General features: G+C 48.0%; 1 non-coding gene across 1 annotated transcript; it reads left to right on the top strand.

The window, feature by feature from the left end:
- The first annotated feature begins 2,634 nt into the window (after positions 1-2,634).
- trnat-ugu (transfer RNA threonine (anticodon UGU)) lies at positions 2,635-2,706 on the top strand. Its single transcript has one exon. It is a non-coding gene; the product is annotated as a tRNA-Thr (tRNA).
- Positions 2,707-16,770: the final 14,064 nt, after the last annotated feature.

The following is a 16,770-nucleotide window of genomic DNA, read 5'->3' as shown; positions in this document are numbered from 1 at the left end:
CTTAACAAATTCAATTGAGTCTGCAACTCTCGAGATCAGACTCTCCCTGTCCCCTCGGACAACGGATTGGTTAAACTTTCTAACCTCTGTTTGTCTGCTCAATTGAAACTCTTTCGTTAATGTGAGATCAGCCCTGGACTGTAGATGATCTGAAAAGGTGTTGTCTAATACCCCGAACATAATCCTGTCTCCATTCAGCTCTTCTCTTAAGTTGCTGTATTCACAATCCTCCATGAGATTGTACAAGTCATTGAAAAATGAATGAATACTCTCCCCTTTCTGTTTTGTATGCTTATTAAATTCAAAGTGATTCCTGACAATGCAGCAGCCAGCCGACGTCATCACAGCGCTCCAAGCTCGCACATGCACAAACAGTCTCCTGCGCTCTGAGATGCTGTGCATGCTCAGCCTACGTCTTCCAGGACAAAGTGGCGCATGTGCGGGAAAACTCTCTCCCCCCACTCGGCCACTCACTCCAGGCCGCTCGCTGCCCGCTCCTTGCTACCCCGCTCCCCCGCCCTCCGGCCACTTGCTACCCCCCCACCACCGCACTGCCCTCTCTCCGTCCACTCACGCCCCGCTTCCCCCCCACGTCCCTCCAGACACTAGCTTTAAGCCATGCTGCTTCCCTCCTCTCGGCCTCTCGCTCCAACATTCGATCATTCTTCACCGCACCACCCGATAAAGCAAGGCGAGCCTCGAGGGGTGATGGGGCAATGTTGGAGCGAGTGGCCGAGAGGAGGGAAGCGGCAGAGCCCATGGCCTGGAGTGTGAGCGGCCAGAGAGCAGGATGGGGGTGGTGGTGGGTGAAGCGGGGAGTGAGCAGTCAGAGAGTGGGATGGGGGGAAACGGGGAATGATCGTCCGGAGAATGGGATGGCACTGTTTAGAGGGGATTTGAGGAAAAATGTTTCACCTCGAGGGTGGTTGGAATCTGGAACACATTCCCTGAAGGAGTGGTAGAGGCAGGAACCCTCACAACATTTAAGAAATATCTAGATGACCACTCAAAACGCCACAGAATACAAGGCTACGGCCACGTGCTGGAAAATGGAATGAGAATAGATAGGTACTTGATGGCCGGCACGGACATGATGGCCGAAGGGCCTGTTTCTGTGCTGTATAACTCTATGACTCTATGAAACCTCACTGAATTACAGAGGGTGTGCAGCACTGTCAGAGGTGCTGTCCTTCTAATGAGACTTCAAACAGTGCGACGTTCTCCGACTATCAACCAAAACGTGTCCTTTGTGTAGATATTTTTTTTTAGAGATACAGCAATGAAACAGGCCCTTCGGCCCACCGAGTCTGTGCCGACCATCAACCACCCATTTATACTAATCCTACACTAATCCCATATTCCTACCACATCCCATCATTTCCCTACCACCTACCTATACTGGGGGCAATTTATAATGGCCAATTTACCTACCAACCTGCAAGCCTTTTGGCTTGTGGGAGGAAACCGGAGCACCCAGAGAAAACCCATGCAGACACAGGGAGAACTTGCAAACTCCACACAGGCAGTACCCAGAAATGAACCCGGGTGGCTGGAGCTGTGAGGCTACAGTGCACGCCACTGTGCCACTGTGCCATATTTGCTTATGAAATGACAGTCACTGCTCCGAAAGTAATTCACTTTAGGTGAATTAAGATGACTTTTTACTGGATAACTGGCGAATGCGCAAGAGGGAGCGGGGGACTGTTGAGGGTGGGATGGAGGCGGCGATGGCAACCTTTGAGGGGATTTTTAGGTCGAAGTTGTTTTCTGTGATAAATTGAGTAGCTCCATCTTTAATCCTGGCAGCTGCCTGAATGTCACAGACAGTGACGTTTCAGTGGAAGAGGCTGCATTTGCGCATGTGCTAGTACAGCGTCACCTGGTGGTTGCGTTGTCAGCAAATGCAGCGTTTTAACTTTGGCTCCACGATGACATTTTTTTCCTCAATTAAAATAGGTCTTGAGTGTCTTAATAACTTCTTCACACGTAGCCTTCTGTTCTTCATGAGGATGTTGCCTGCACACTCCCTCCATTGCAGACAATAGCGTACTGACCTGCTCCATGTCTGGCTTCTGCACGAGACCCGATGCAGTACAATACCTTGCAAAGTTCTGGAAACATCTCGGCCACTCCTCGGCTTGGTTCAGTCCAGTGACCTTTTCAAAGGTACAGGCAAAGATTTCTCCATCTTCGCTTTGGTTTACTGCAGCCCCCATATAATGTTCTGATATCTGTCAAGGCTTAGTACACAATTTATAAGAATCTGACGGTTAAAATAACCTGAGTTTACTCTGCACATCTTGCATTGAAGGTTTCATCTACAACTCTCCATGAGGTGCCGGACAGATTATATTACATCACTTCCTGTGATGATGCACACAGTCTATTTATATAATCTGCCCAGTAACAACCCAATGTCCACTCTTATATTATTGTACAGATGTGAGAAAAGCTGAGGATGGGAATGGAATGTCTGAATGAAGATTTCATGATGCTGATGATGGAAATGAGGCTGATCTGTTACCCATTCCACAATCCCTCTTGATTTCTGTGCATGTTTCTCGATGCTGTTTCAACCAAATTGAAAAAGAATCACAAATCCTCCTCTGGAGCCTCAGGTGTCCATTAACAAAAGGCATGGTGGCCAAGTGGTAAGGCGTCAGTCTTGTAAACTGAATATCACCGGTTCAATCCCCGTACATGCCTCATGATTAGTTTCTCACTTTAAATGTTATTTTCCAGAACAGATGTCTGTTGCATTTGTTTCAGCCATCTGGAAATCAGTGTGATGTTACACTTTATCCTGGACACTGGGAAGAACATGAGGAGTAGCCACATGGTCCCTTGAGCTTTCTCTGCCATTGATGGAGTGAAAATATCTGAGGTCCAAGCACTGAACCTTATTACTGTGCATTTGCTTGATATTTCACAGAGCTATTCTATTAATCCCACATCCCACACTCCTGTCCTTTCCCCCATTGCCCTGTTATATTTTCCATGTCAGGTATATATACAATTCCATTTAGAGTTCCCATTGAATCTGCTTCCACTGACCTTTCAGGGTTGCATTCCAGACCAGAACAACACACTGCTGAAATAACAATCTCCTCATCACAACGCTAATTCTTTTGTCAATTACTTTAAATGTGTTTCCTCTGGTTACTGACCCTTCTGTCACTGGCAACACTTTCTCCTTCTTCACTCTGTCAAAACTCTTCAGAATTTGCATTTCCTGCTGCCTTTGCTGAAATAACAAGGCTGAGCACACATCACCAAAAGGAAAATGATTGGCCCTGAATCACATTTATCTTTCCTGTCAATCTGATGTGGACCTTGTATTTTCCCGGAACCAAACAACCTGAGCAACAAGTGTGGGTTCCAGTGATTCCCACCGCTCTGAGAGAGAGAGGATGTGATAATGAGCCAGATAGAAGAAAGGAATGAGATAGAGAGTAAAATAGCCCTGGTCTGTTTCTACTAACCCCCGGCCCCCTACTTAAAATGGCATCATTTTCTCCTGCCTCTCCACATTCTAATCCATTGATTAATGCAATCCTTTCATCTGGAACATAGAACATAGAACAGTACAGCACAGTACAGGCTCGTCGGCCCATGATGTTGTGCCGAACCTTTAACCTACTCGAAGATCAAACTACCTACATACCCTTCATTCTACTATCATCCATGTACCTATCCAAGAGTTGCTTAAATGTCCCTAATGTATCTGCTTCTACTACCACCGCTGGCAGTGCATTCCACGCACCCACCACTCTCTGTGTAAAGAACCTACCTCTGACATCTCCCCGAAACCTTCCTCCATCACCTTAAAATTATGCCCCCTGGTGATAGCCCTTTCTGCCCTGGGAAAAAGTCTCTGGCTATCCACTCTATCTATGCCTCTCATCATCTTGTACCCCTCTATCAAGTCACCTCTCATCCTTCTTCGTTCCAATGAGAAAAGCCCTAGCACCCTCAACCTTTCTTCGTAAAACATACCCTCCAGTCCAGGCAGCATCCTGGTAAATCTCCTCTGCACCCTCTCTAAAGCTTCCACATCCTTCCTGTAATGAGGCGACCAGAACTGAACACAATATTCCAAGTGTGGTCTAACCAGGGCTTTATAGAGCTGCAGCATAACCTCGCGGCTCTTAAACTCAATCCCCCTGCTAATGAAAGCCAACACACCATCCGCCTTCTTAACAACCCTATCAACTTGGGTGGCAACTTTGAGCGATCTATGGACATGGACCCCAAGATCCCTCTGTTCCTCCACACTCCCAAGCATCCTGTCTTTAAGCCTGTATTCTGCATTCAAATTCGACCTTCCAAAATGAATCACTTCACACTTTTCCAGGTTGAACTCCATCTGTCCCTTTAATTCCTGTTTCCTAATCCATTGATGTTTCACAATGTACTGAACTGTCCCAATCCATTGAAATAACTCAGTCTATAGAATTTCCCAATCCACTGATATTTTCCAGTCCATTGACTTTCCCAATCCATTAATGGTTCCTGACCATTGAATTTCCCAATCCATTTATATTGCCTGTGATTTCAAAGCAACTGTGGAATACAAATAGTATCAGTATTATCAGATACATCGAGACGAGGTGCAATAGCCAAGTGGACAGATGTCAGGTTTATAAAGAAAAAAGCACTGGCTCGATATTTGTCCAGTCTATCACTGGATCTGAACTCTCAACCTACTGTTTTTCTGTGGGTCTGCTGACTTGAATATGTGAAGAACCATTGGATGTTTCTCAATCCTCTGACTTTTCTCATTCTTGTGCCATATTTGTTCCTTTGGGTTCACCAGTGAAGAAAATTATTCCCTATTACATTTGGTGAAGACTTTAATAACCTCACATCCTTGTGTCTCACCATCTCAGGTCAAACCCCCTACAGAAACTTTAAACATTTAACGATTCTCCTGGAAACATTTTCAAGGGCGCAGCCATTCCTTCATTACGCTTCCTTCTTTGACATGTGATTGACAAATATGTGTGTAATGGAGAGAGAGAGAGTGAAAAAAAAGAGAGAGAGAGTGCAATAGAAAGTTAGAGGACCAGCTAAAGACAGATAGAGAGAGAGAGGCAGAGAGAGGTAAAGCGATAGACAGAGAGAGAGAGAGAGAGAGAGAGAGAGAGAGAGAGAGAAGGAGAGAGAGTCATTGAGTCCTGGAGTCACTACAGTACAGGAAGTCATTTTGCCCATCAAGCCCATGTAAATCAATCCATTCAGTCCCATTCCCCCGCTCTATCCCCATCGCCCTGTAAGTTATCTAAACCTGTCATATTTATTATAATCTTGTACATGTCTATCAAATCTCCCCTCAATCTCCTTTACTCCAAGGAGAACAACCCCAGCTTCTCCAACCTAACCTTACAGCTAAAATCCCTCATGTCTGGAACCATTCTGTTAAATCTCCTCCACCCTCTCAAGGACACTCACATCCCTCTAAAAGTGTGTTGACCAGAACTGGATGCAATTCTCTGGTTGTGGCCCAACTAGAAATTTATACAGGTTCAGCATAACTTCCCTACTTTTGTGCTCAGTACCTCTATTTATGAAGCCCAAGATCCCATATGCTTTGCTAACTACTTTCTCAATGTGTCCTGCCACCTTCAAAGAACTATGCATATGAATCCCCAGGCTTTTATTCCTAAAAATATGCTTTATTCATATAAATCTGTAAAAGATGCATTATACAACAGTTCAAAACAGCACCAAGTTGACATTCCAAAAAGTGCAAAGGAAATCAGTTTTCTTCAATACAGGAGTGAGTTGCCTCTCAACCCTTCCACTCCATTTTACCTGACATGGACATTTTACAGCAAACCCATATCTGGTGTATACAGCACAAGGGTTTCCAATGGGTCCAGCTGCCCAGTTCACGATGGCGGGGGGACCTTACACAATGGTCTTTCCCCATTGAGCATTTGCAGTGGCTACCCCAAGCTTTAGTGTGTCCCTCAGCACGTAGTCCTGGACCTTGGAATGTGCCAGTCTGCAAAACCCGGTCGTGGACAACTCTTTGCGCTGCAAGACCAGCAGGTTTCGGGCAGACCAAAGAGTATCTATCACCAAATTGATGGTCCTCCAGCAGCAGTTAATGTTTATCTCGGTGTGCATCCCTGGGAACAGCCCGTAGAGCACAGACTCCTGTGTTACAGAGCTGCTTGGGATGAACCTCGACAAAAGCCACTGCATCTCTTTCCACACCTGCTTTGCAAAGACACATTCCAGAAGGAGGTGGGCAACTGCCTCTTCCCCACCGCAGCCACCTCGAGGGCCGCATGTGGAGGGGGCGAGACTTCGGGCATGCAGGAAGGATCTGACAGGAAGGGCTCTTCTTACCACCAGCCAAGCTACATCTTGGTGCTTGTTTGAAAGTTCTGGTGATGAGGCATTCTGCCAAATGACTTTGGCAGTCTGCTCGGGGAACCATCCGACCGGATCCACCATCTCCTTTTTCCGTAGGGCCTTGAGGACATTCCGTGCAGACCACTGCCTGATGGATTGGTGGTCAAAGCTGTTTTCCCTCAGAAACATTCCCACGCAGGATAGCTGGTACGGCACAGTCCAACTGGATGAAGCGATCCGCGGCAATGTGACCAGCCCCATCCTTCGCAACACCGGGGACAGATAAAACCTCAGCACATAGTGACACTTGGTGTTTGTGTACTGGGGCTCTACACACAGCTTGGTGCAGCTGCACACGAAGGTGGTCATCAGGATGCGGGCGACGTTGGGTACATTTTTCCCGCCCTTGTCCAGAGGTTTGAACATCGTGTCCCTCCCGCCCTGGTCCATTTTAGATCTCCAGATAAAGCGGAAAATGGCTCGGGTGACTGCCACAGTGCAGGAGTGGGGTATGGGCCAGACCTGCGCCACGTACAGCAACAACGAGACTGCCTCGCACCTGATGACCATTTTCTTACCCACAATGGAGAGAGATCGCTGCTCGCACACACTCAGTTTATTGTGCACCCTGGTCACTCGCTCCTTCCAGGTTTTGGAGCAGGCCCCGGCCCTTCCGAACCGTATCCCCAGCACCTTCAGGTAGTCTGACCTGATGGTGAAGGGGACAAAGGATCGGTCGGCCCGGTTCCCAAAGAACATGGCCTCACTCTTGCCATAGTTGACTTTGGTTCGAACTGGTCGCAGATGCTCATCTGTCTGCGAGGGGATGGTGGATCCGAGCAGAAGACAGCAACATTGTCCATGTACAGGGAGGCTTTTACCTCAGTGCGTCCACTGACTGGGATTGTCACCCCTCTTATGCCTGCATCCTTCCTAATGGACTCTGCAAAAGGTTCGATACAGCAATCAGACAAGACAGGAGAGAGAGGACAGCCCTGTCTGACTCCAGATTGGATCAGGAAACTTTATGATTTCCACCCATTGATTGAGACTGCACTACTGATGTTTGTGTAAAGCAGTTTGAACCAATTGCAGATTCCCTCCCCAAACCCCATTTTGAAGAGCACGTCCATCATGAATGTGTGCAATATCCCGTCAAAAATCTTCTCCTGGTCCAAGCTGATGAGGCAGATGTCCATATCCCTGAGTAGTGTGAGACTATCAGAGAGCTTCCTGCTGCGTACAGTGCAGGCCTGGTCAGGGTGAATCACCTGCTCCAGAGCAGACTTGACTCGACTGGCGATGACTTTGGACAGAATCTTGTAATCTGCATTAAGCAGTGAGATGGGCCGCCAATTTCTGATTTCCGCCCTCACCCCCTTCCGCTTGTGGATGAGGGTGATGACGCCTTTCCTCATGGATTCTGACATGTTGCCGGCCAGGAGCATACTCTCGTATACTTCCAGCAGGTCTGGGCCGACCCAGTCCCACAGGGCCGAATACAACGCAACCGCGAAGCCGTCGCTTCCGGGAGATGTACTCGTCTCGATGGACCTGGTGGCCTTTGTCAGCTCGTCCAGAGTTAGCGGCTTGTCCAGTCTCTCCCTCCTGCTGTCATCCAAGACCTCTGTGATAGATGACAGGAAGAACTGGGAAGCCGTGCTGTCTGTGGGCTTCGCGTCTCACAGCCCAGCATTAAAGGATTTGCTGATCCTTAATAGTTTTTTCGAGATACAGCACTGAAACAGGCCCTTCGGCCCACCGAGTCTGTGCCGACCATCAACCACCCATTTATATTAATCCCATATTCCTACCATATCCTCACCTGTTCATATATTTCCCTGCCACCTACCTACACTAGGGGCAATTTATAATGGCCAATTTATCTACCAACCAGCAAGTCTTTTGGCAGGAAACCGGAGCACCCGGAGAAAACCCACGCAGACACAGGGAGAACTTGCAAACTCCACACAGGCAGTCTCCAGAATTGAACCCGGGTCACTGGAGCTGTGAGGCTGTGGTGCTAACCACTGCGCCACTGTGCCGCTATGTTGGATTGCAAAGACGTTACTGAGCCATCCTGTTCCTTCAAGCTGCTGATAACAGAGCTCTCTCTGTGTACATTTTGGAAGAAGAAACGTGAGCACGTCTCATCCTGCTCAATGGAGAGGACTCTGGACCGGAAGATGATCTTGGAGGCCTCCGTGGCAAAGAGCGAGGCCTGCTGGTTCTTCACCTCTTGGAAGTCCTCCTTGACCTCGACTCCCATCGACTGCAGCCAGAGCAGATTTTGCATTCTTTTCTGGAGTCGGGACATTTCCCTCTGTCTCTCTCTCGCCATCTGATCACCTTTGAAGAGAAAGAACCTTTATCTTAACAACCTTAATAAAAGTGCGTCCCTCAGCATGTAGTCCTGGACCTTGGAATGTGCCAGTCTGCAAAACTCGGTAGTGGACAACTTTTTGAGCTGCAAGACCAGCAGACTTCGTGCAGACCAAAGAGTGTCTATCACCAAATTGATGGTCCTCCAGCAGCAGGGAAATGGACCGGGTCCGGAGGGACACGATGTTCAAATCTCTGGACAAGGGCGGGAAAAATGTACCCAACGTGGCCCTCATCCTGATGACCGCCTTCGTGTGCGGCTGCATCAAGCTGTGTGTAGATCCCCAGTACGCAAACTCCAAGTGTCACTACGTGCTGAGGTTCTATCTGTCCCCGGTGTTGCGAAGGATGGGCCTGGTCACATTGCCGCGGAACGCTCCATGCAGTTGGGCGGTGCCGTACCACCTATCCTTCGTGGAGCAGTTTCTGCGGGAAAACACTTTTGACCACCGATCCATCAGGCAGTGGTCTGCACGGAATGTCCTCAAGGCCCTACGGGAAAAGGAAACGGTGGATCATGTCGGATGGTTCCCCGAGCAGACCGTCAAAGTCATTTGGTGGAATGCCCCATCACCAGAACTTTCAAACAAGCACCAAGACGTAGCTTGGCTGGTGGTGAGAAGGGCCCTCCCCGTCAGATCCTTCATGCACACCCGAAGTCTCGCCCCTCCGCACAATGCCCCCGCGTTGGCTGTGATGGGGAAGAGACGGTCGCCCACCTCCTCCTGGAATGTGCCTTTGCAAAGCAGGTGTGGAAAGAGATGCAGTGGTTTTTGTCAAGGTTCATCCCAAGCAGCTCTGTAACACAGGAGTCTGTGCTCTACGGGCTGTTCCCAGGGACGCACACCGAGACAAACATCAACTGCTGCTGGAGGACCATCAATTCGGTGAAAGACGCCCTTTGGTCTGCCCAAAACTTGCTGGTCTTCCAGTGCAAAGAGTTGTCCACCACCGAATGTTGCAGACTGGCGCATTCCAAGGTCCAGGACTACGTGCTGAGGGACGCACTAAAGCTTGGGGCAGCCGCAGCAAAGGCTCAATGGGGAAAGACCACAGTGTAAGGTTCCCCCACCAAGCTGGACTGAGGGGCTGGATCAATGGGAAACCCCTCGAACTGTATCGTTAATATTCTCAATTGCTGTCAATGTAAAGCTGTAATTGACATGACAATTGTGAAACAGAAGGGTTGGGAAGAAACTCATGACAGTATTGAAGGAAACTGATCTCCCTTGCAATGTTTGTATTTTTTGGTGCTGTTTGGAAACTGTTTGGCAATGTAATTTTTACAGATTTTTATGAATAAAGTATATTTTGGAAATAAAAAAAAGTAAGGTTCCTCCCACCAAGCTGAATTGAGGGGCAGGATCCATGGGAAACCCGTTGAACTGTTTTGTTGATATTTTCTTTTGCTGTAAATGTGAAACTGTAATTGGCATAACAATAGTGAAATGGAAGGGTTGTGAAGAAACTCATGATAGTATGGAAGGAAACTGATCTCCCTTGCAATGTTTGTATTTTTTGGTGCTGTTTGAAACTGTTTGGCAATGTAATTTTTGCAGATTTTTATGAACAAAGTATATTTTTGGAAATAAAAAAAAAAGTTCAAAGCAATACAGTGGTTTTTGTCATGGTTTATTCCAAGCAGCTTGATAACACAGGAGTCTGTGCTCGATAGACTGTTCCCAGGGACGCACACTGATACAAACATCAACTGCTTGGAGGACTATCAATTCAGCGGGAGATGCCTTTTGGTTTGCCAGAAACTTGCTGGTCTTCCAGTGCAAAGAGTTGTCTGTGACGGAATGTTGCAGACTGGCACGTTTCAAGGTCCAGGACTACGTGCTGACGTGCTGAGGGATGCACTTAAGCTTGGGGCAGCCGCAGCAAAGGCTCAATGGGGAAAGGCCACAGTGTAAGGTCCCCCCACCAAGCTGAACTGAGGGGCTGGATCCATGGGAAACCCCTCGAACTGTATCGGGAAAATTCTGTGTGCTGTAAATGTAAAATGACAATGAAATGGAAGAGTTGTGAGGCAACTCATGATTGTATAGAAGGAAACTGATCACCTTTGCACTGTTTGTATTTTTTGACTTGATGCTGTTTTAAACTGTTTGGGAATGTAATTTTTACAGATTTTTATGAATAAAGTATATTTTGGAAATAAAGAAAAAAGTTCTCCCAGGATGAGGCTAACCTATTGTACTGTGGGTTTGCTGATGCCTGCGATGTCTTCAAATGTGGGATACTCAACTGCAGAATTTGTGATAGTTGGGGGTCTGCTTTTGCACTCACCCCTGATTATATGAATCAAAAATAGAATTTACTCGCTGTTGCTGGACAGTGTTTCTGCTCCCAAATATTTTTTGCTATGAACACTCCTGCTCGTTTCTTTGCAGCTCCAAGTACGCACTTCTCCACCTCAATGCTTGGACTTAGCTGGCAGGGGAGAGACCGTGATCAGTGGCGTTTGATAATGCAGGTGCTGTTTTTGTGTTTTTTTGGGGGTGGGAGGTGGTTTCAGCACCGTATTTAGGGCATTCCGCCCTTTGGGATTAAAGATCTACCGTGGTGGTGGTTTCCCTGTCAGTTGAGGATTTAGTACTTGTCCCAGGAAAACGTCAAGTAAAAATGGCTGCAACCAACACCAGAGATCCAGGCCAGGGGGTGCGTAACACCGTTTGGGTGGCGGTGAAAGATAGTGAAGGAGGTGCACCCATCGACTGCGCCTACTTCATTAAGAATTTTGTTTTTCCAAAATATACTTTATTCATAAAAATCTGGAAAAAAACACTGCAGCCTCACAGCTCCAGCGACCCGGGTTCAGTTCTGGGTACTGCCTGTGTGGAGTTTGCAAGTTCTCCCTGTGACCTCGTGGGTTTCCGCCGGGTGCTCTGGTTTCCTCCCACAGCCAAAGACTTGCAGGTTGAAAGGTAAATTGGCCATTGTACATTGCCCCGAGTGTAGGTAGCTGGTCGCAGAATTGAGGGAAGGTGAGGATGTGGTAGGGAATATGGGATTAATGTAGGATTAGTGTAAATGGGTGGTTGGTGGTCAGCACATAATCGGTGGGCCAAAGGGCCTGTTTTAGTGCTGTATCTCTCCATGACTCTATGAGATTTCAAAAAGTGTGAAATAAATCAGTTTTCTTCAACACAGGAGTGAGTTGCCTCACAACCCTTCCATTCCATTATACCTGCCATGTACATTTTACAGCAAAACCATATTTGGTGTATACAGCCTGAGGGGTTTCCCATGGGTCCAGTTCCTTAGTTCACTCTGTCGGGAGGAACTTACACAATGGTCTTTCCCCATTGAGCCTTTGCAGCGGCTACCCCAAGCTTTAGTGTGTCCCTCAGCACGTAGTCCTGGACCTTGGAATGTGCCAGTCTGCAACACTCGGTCGTGGACAACTTTTTGCGCTGGAAGACCAGCAAGTGTAGGGCAGACCAAAGAGTGTCTTTCACCGAATTGATGGTCCTCCAGCAGCAGTTGATGTTTGTCTCAGTGTGCGTCCCTGGGAACAGCCCGTAGAGCACAGACTCCTGTGTTACAGAGCTGCTTGGGATGAACCTCAACAAAAACCGCTGCATCTCTTTCCACACCTGCTTTGCAAAGACACATTCCAGAAGGAGGTGGGCAACTGTCTCTTCCCCACCTACTCAGCAGAGATGACATCTGTTATTGAAGCTAAAAGCAGAACCGACCTGACGCACAACATGAAACCAGCAGCCAGTACATTATATGACTTGAAATTAGCCAAGGCAGTTGTGCAAAAGACAGTGAGACACTGCGCAAATAAACACTGGACAAAATCACAAATGTAACAATGCTTTCAAAAGCAAATCTCCCGAGTATGCTCACACTCGTCAAGCAGAGGTGACTTTGCTGGCTCAGGCACATTCGCAGGATGGAAGATGACACATTCCCAAGGGGAGGTCGCCGGAGACAGAAGACCAGTTGGATGCCCAAAGCCCCACTTCAAGGATGCCTGCAAGCAGGACATGAAGGCCCGAAACATCGATTTTCACACATGGGAGACACTGGCCAACAACAGAGGGAAATGGTGATATTACCCCTGGACTGGTGTGTGCGTCACCATGACAATCAGTGACGACAGCAACTTGACAGCAGGTGCCAACATGGAAAACAGCGACACCTGATAATCCCACCTCATATGTGGCACTTGTGGAAGAACCTGCCTCTCACAGATTGACCTCTTCAGCTATCGGACAAAGTGCACCATGGGAAACTATCCCATCACCAATGGATTTGCTGCAAGTCCATCATCTCACATGGAAGGAAGGATGACGACGACATCTACAACCAGGGCGGCCCATCCTGCCTGTGGCAGCTCTTTCATTTCCTTTCAACTATTTATCGAAATTCCCTTTTCAACCTTACGATTGAGTCTCCTTCCACCATCCTCTCAGGCAATACATTCCAGACCAAAAACAACAACAACTTGTGTGTAAATTTGTAGAGCACCTTTAACGTAATACAGCGTCCCATGGCACTTCACAGGAGTGTCGGAAAGAAAAATTGGACCCCAGGCCACACAAGACCGTATTAGAGCAGATGGCCAAAAGCTTGGTCACAGAAGTAGGCTTCCATGAGTGTTTTAAAGGAGGGAAGAGAGGTCGAGAGGCGGAGAGTTCAGGGAGGGAAATCTCAGGCTTCGGGCCTGGACAGCTGATGGCACAGCTGCCAGCGGTGGAGCGATAAAAATCAGCGATGCTCAAAAGACCAGAATTGGAGCAGGGCCGGAATCTCGGGGGGAGTGAACCAAATAAAATCCTGCCCTTTGTATCCCCCTCACAGCTTACATTCCCACCGAGCTTTTTATAATCAATCAATTTCCCTCTTGCAGTTCTACTTCACACCAAGAGATGTCAGTCTCATGCCATTTCACAGCAAGCTGCAGACAAGCTTACTTTACTGTCAGTCCAATACTGTGTTGAGTGGACAAGGATGTGTGTGGTGTGCAGTGTGTGGTATGCAGCAAGGTTAGACTCAAACCAAAGAAGCTGCATCACTCCAAGCGGAAGGGCCGCCCGCGCATCAACACTAGCAGAATTTCTTATCCACAGCTGTTACGTAAGTTTCTAAATTCACTTGATAAAGTCCTTCAAAACACTCCGACAGGGGATGCAGAGACCAAGTGGGCCCACATCAGAGTTGCCATCTATGTCTCAGCTATGATCACCTATGGCAAACGTGTGAAGCAGAATGCAGACTGGTTTCAATCACACTTTGAAGAGCTGGAACCTGTCATAGCCGCTAAGCGCATTGCACTGTTGAACGACAAGAAAGCCCCCAGCGAGTTGACATCCGTAGCTCTTAAAGCAGCCAGAAGCGCTGCACAAAGAACAGCCAGGCACTGTGCAAATGACTACTGGCAACACCTATACAGTCATATTCAGCTGGCCTCTGACACCGGAAACATCCGAGGAATGTATGATGGCATTAAGAGAGCTTTTGGGCCAAACATCAAGAAGATCGCCCCCCTCAAATCTAAATCAGGGGACACAATCACTGACCAACGGAAGTAAATGGACTGCTGGGTGGAGCACTACCGAGAACTGTACTCCAGGGAAAATGTTGTCACTGAGACCGCCCTCAATGCAGCCCAGTCTCTGCCAGCCATGGATGAGCTGGACGTACAGCCAACAAAATCGGAACTCAGTGATGCCATTCATTCTCTAGCCAGCAGAAAAGCACCTGGGAAGCACAGCATTACCCTGAAATAATCAAGAGTACCAAGCCTGCTATACTTCCAGCACTCTACGAACTGCTTTGCCTGTGCTGGGACGAGGGAGCAGTACCACAGGACATGCGCGATGGCAATATCATCACCCTCTATAAGAACAAGGGTGACCGTGGTGACTGCAACAATTACCGTGGAATCTCCCTGTTCAGGATAGTGGGGAAAGTCTTCACTCGAGTCGCTTTAAACAGGCTCCAGAAGCTGGCTGAGCGTGTCTACCCAGAAGCACAGTGTAGCTTTCGAGCAGAGAGATCCAACATTGACATGCTGTTCTCCCTTTACCAGCTATTGGAGAAATGCCGTGAACAACAGATGCCCCTCTACGTTGCTTTCATAGATCTCACCAAAGCCTTTGACCTCGTCAGCAGACGTGATCTCTTCAGACTACTAGAAAAGATTGGATGTCCACCAAAGCTGCTAAGTATCATCACCTCATTCCATGACAATATGAAAGGCACAATTTAGCATAACGGCACCTCATCAGACCCCTTTCCTATCCTGAGTGGCATGAAACAGGGCTGTGTTCTCGCACCTACATTGTTTGGGATCTTCTTCTCCCTGCTGCTCTCACATGCGTTCAACCCTTCAGAAGAAGGAATTTTCCTCCACACAAGATCAGGTGGCAGGTTGCCCGTCTAAGAGCGAAGACCAAAGTATGGAAAGTCCTCATCAGGGAACTCCTCTTTGCTGACGATGCTGCATTAATATCTCACACTGAAGAGTGGCTGCAGAGTCTCATCGACAGGTTTGCGGCTGCCTGCAACGAATATGGCCCAACCATCAGCCTCACGAAAAAGAACATCATGGGACAGGACGTCAGAAATGCTCCATCCATCAATATCGGCGACCACGCTCTGGAAGTGGTTCAAGAGTTCACCTACCTAGGCTCAACTATCACCAGTAACCTGTCTCTCGATGCAGAAATCAACAAGTGCATGGGAAAGGCTTCCACTGCTATGTCCAGACTGGCCAAGAGAGTGTGGGAAAATGGCGCACTGACACGGAACACAAAAGTCCGAATGTATCAAGCCTGTGTCCTCAATACCTTGCTCTATGGCAGCGAGGCCTGGACAACGTATGTCAGCCAAGAGCGACGTCTCAATTCATTCCATCTTCGCAGCCTCCGGAGAATCCTTGGCATCAGGTGGCAGGACCGTATCTCCAACACATCCCCAGCATATACACCCTAGTGAGCCAGTGGTACTTGAGATGGCTTGGCCATGTGAGCCACATGGAAGATGGCAGGATCCCCAAGGACACATTGCACAGCGAGCTCATCACTGGTATCAGACCCACCAGCTGTCCATGTCTCCGCTTAAAAGACGTCTGCAAACGCGATATGAAGTCCTGTGACATTGATCACAAGTCGTGGGAGTCAGTTGCCAGTGATCGCCAGAGCTAGCGGGCAGCCATAAAGGTGGGGCTAAAATGTGGCGAGTCGAAGAGACTTCGCAGTTGGCAGGAAAAAAGACAGAAGCGCAAGGGGAGAGCCAACTGTGTAACAGCCCTGACAACCAATTTTATCTGCAGCACCTGTGGAAGAGTCTATCACTCCAGAATTGGCCTTTATAGCCACTCCAGGTGCTGCTTCACAAACCACTGACCACCTCCAGGTGCTTACCCATTGTCTCTCGAGACAAGGAGGCCAAAGAAGAAGAAGATTCTTCCACCTCTCTGAGATTTGCCTACATATTTTCTCCTCTATCTCTTCCTGTCTGTTTAGAGGCCTGTAGTACACTCCCAGCCAAGTGATTGTCCCCTTTTTGTTTTTAAGTTCTACCCATATGGCCTCATTTGAGGAATTTCTAAGATATCATCCTTCCTTACTGCAGTAATTGACTCCTTGATCAACAGTGCAATGCCACCTCCTCTTTTACTCCCTCACCTGTCTTGCCTGTAGATTCTGTACCCTGGAATACTGAGCTGCCAGTCCAGCCCCTCCCTCAACCATGTCTCTGTGATAGGAATAAGATCATAATCCCATGTGCTAATCATCGCCCTCAATTCATCTGCCTTATTAGTAAGACTCCTTGCATTAAAATAGATGCAATCCAGCCTTGCATTTTTCACTTGTGCCGTAACAGGTCTATATTTGCTCTGCCTTCCAGACTGACTCAGTTTCTCTTTTAAATTTGACTATGTTTAACCCCCTACTGTACCTCCACTCTGTATCCGACACCCCTGCCAAATTAATTTAAACCCCCGCTACCCCCCAAAACAGCACTGGCAAACCTCTCAGCAAGTATGTTGGTCCCGTTCCA

The sequence above is a fragment of the Heterodontus francisci genome, unplaced genomic scaffold, assembly GCF_036365525.1.
Source record: "Heterodontus francisci isolate sHetFra1 unplaced genomic scaffold, sHetFra1.hap1 HAP1_SCAFFOLD_102, whole genome shotgun sequence".
NCBI lineage: Eukaryota > Metazoa > Chordata > Chondrichthyes > Heterodontiformes > Heterodontidae > Heterodontus > Heterodontus francisci.
This window is presented reverse-complemented; position numbering and strand designations above follow the sequence as displayed.